Source organism: Hakea prostrata, chromosome 3, assembly GCF_041222555.1.
Source record: "Hakea prostrata isolate BN-2017 chromosome 3, UWA_Hpros_2, whole genome shotgun sequence".
NCBI lineage: Eukaryota > Viridiplantae > Streptophyta > Magnoliopsida > Proteales > Proteaceae > Hakea > Hakea prostrata.
Window position 1 is genome coordinate 18,118,924 of NC_142602.1, and position 2,388 is coordinate 18,121,311.

The 2,388-nt window shown below is 39.6% G+C and overlaps 1 pseudogene; it reads left to right on the forward strand.

The window, feature by feature from the left end:
- Positions 1–510: 510 nt before the first annotated feature.
- Positions 511–1,694, forward strand: LOC149021347 (protein DMP4 pseudogene; annotated as a pseudogene).
- The last annotated feature ends 694 nt before the right edge of the window (positions 1,695–2,388 follow it).

Sequence of the window (2,388 nt, forward strand, 5' to 3'; positions counted from 1 at the left end):
TTATTATCAGATTCACAGTGAGATATTTATCTCGGAGCCTAGATAGTCACCACGATATTTAACCACCAAATTTATTGGTAGGAAATCAAACGTGATGGTCAAAATAGTAACTGGAGGGCAAATGGTATGTGCATAATAGGGTTTGTTCTAGTATACAGTGTAGCTTAGGCCAGCTTGAAATATTTAAAACTTGTCTCATCAACTTTAGAGCTTTTGGCTTATTGGTTAAATACCAAAAAAAGGCTATTTGAAATAAGGTGAAAGCTACTTAAGAGAAGATTGTCTACCATCCATTACAAAGTAAACTTTTTCAAGAACAAAAAATTTTAAAAATCAATCAATGTTAAGGATTAAAGACAATTTTTAAGTTAATCCCATTTTTGGCAGGGTATTTAAATAATCCCCCAATGAGTCAGCAAAGTTGCCGTGCCTTAAGATATCTTCCCATATTAACCTTAAAATATTAAAGGGATTGAGCTTCTCTTGTCTTAACTCTCCCCATTACATATATATCAAAACCTCTACATCTCCTTCCCAAAAGAATTGTGAACACCACCAGCCTTTATAGTGATCATGGATGCAGAGTTGCAGCATCATGATGATGAAGTTCATCGTCGGCCCCTCCTCTGGCGACGATCAACACCGGACCCTGAGCGGATTACTCTTATATCGAAGGCCATCAGCGCGACATTTCAAAGTGTAGCCCACTTGGCTAATCTCCTCCCAACAGGAACAATCTTTGCATTCCAACTTCTATCTCCCATCTTCAGTAATCAAGGGGAGTGTGATGGAGCCAGCAGATCCATGACAGTAGGTCTTGTAATCCTTTGTGGTCTATCTTGCTTTGTATCATGCTTTACAGATAGTTTCAGGGATGAGAAAGGAGTAGTCCATTATGGAATAGCAACCCTAAAAGGATTATGGATCATCGACGGATCTATCACAGTTCCTCCTCAGGAAGCTTCAGAATATAAACTCAAGTTCATTGATTTGGTGCATGCTTTCATGTCAACTCTGGTTTTTGCAGCTGTTGCACTGTTTGATCAGAATGTTGTGAATTGTTTCTACCCATCACCATCAGAAGAGACAACAGAACTCCTCACTGCAATGCCTCTGGGGATTGGTATGATTGGCAGCGCCTTTTTTCTATCATTTCCTACCACTCGTCATGGAATTGGCTTTCCTCTTTCTCCTCGCTAGTCTTCAACTCGTTTCCCTATTTCTTCGCTTTCTGTATTCATCTTTCATAATTCAAAACGATATCTTGTGAATTATTGTCCCATTATTATTAATATTTTTTTGGAATGAAGTTCATCCGACCCAGCTTTGTCCCATTATTATTATTATTAATGAACAACGAATAAGAATATCTTACAAAGAGGAAAGGAAAAGAACTTTACAATCAAAAGAACATTCTTCCCTTAACCAGAGAAACAACGTGTAAGCAAAGTAGATGCAAAACCGAAAGAAGCAACCAAAAGCCTATACTTTCATGGAATATTAATACAAAGAGTCCTGAAAGGCTTGCACTTCATTCTCATCAAATGAAATGGATTCTTAAATTTGACGAACAATTCTAGATTTTTTTTGTATTCACTAATAAAAATAAGAGTCATATGATCAAACTATATGAATCGGATACACTTGACACATCGGATATCGATAAAAACAACAAACAAACAAATAAAATACCACGGTTAGGATGACTTGGGACTTGGGAGATCTATTCTAGACTAGGGCTGTAACACGGCTGGCCCTTACCTTAGGTAACCTAACCCAGCCCCTACCGTGATTTAATAGAGGACCAGGCCAGGCCGTGCTATGCCAGTTTAGACATTTGACCAAAACCTTGGCCCAGATTTGGTCTGGACTTTTAACCTTGACCTTAACCTCAACAATACAACACATAATTGTCCTACTTCTACCAAAAATAAGTTACAAGGTAGTAGGGTCGGGCTACTTGCTGGTCGTCAAAAACTCAACTTTGACTGGGCTCTAACCTATCCCTAAGAATTGAAATTTTGAGCCCAAACCTTGTTCAGGTTCAAGATGATCCTAGACAAACTCGGTGATGTGTCTCAATTCTGATCGAGATTCCGACTAAGCCGCACAAGCTTCCGTGCGTCTTCCCGCAGTCAGAGACAATGAGTCCTGCAAGAAATATTAGACACGGGCCAACTAGAATGCCGGGCAACTGCCTTCGATGGCCAAATCAGACAATGATCATGTTAAGATCCAGTGTTAAAGCTACACAGGAGTCTTCTCAAAATAAGTTGGTTGCTTATCAGAGGGGTGAGTCTTTGTTTAAATAGTGTGTGGGTTACCTTATTGAATGTAGGCAGGCTTCCTCGATAGTGGACGCCTAATCTGCCCTGGCCAGGCTCCCTC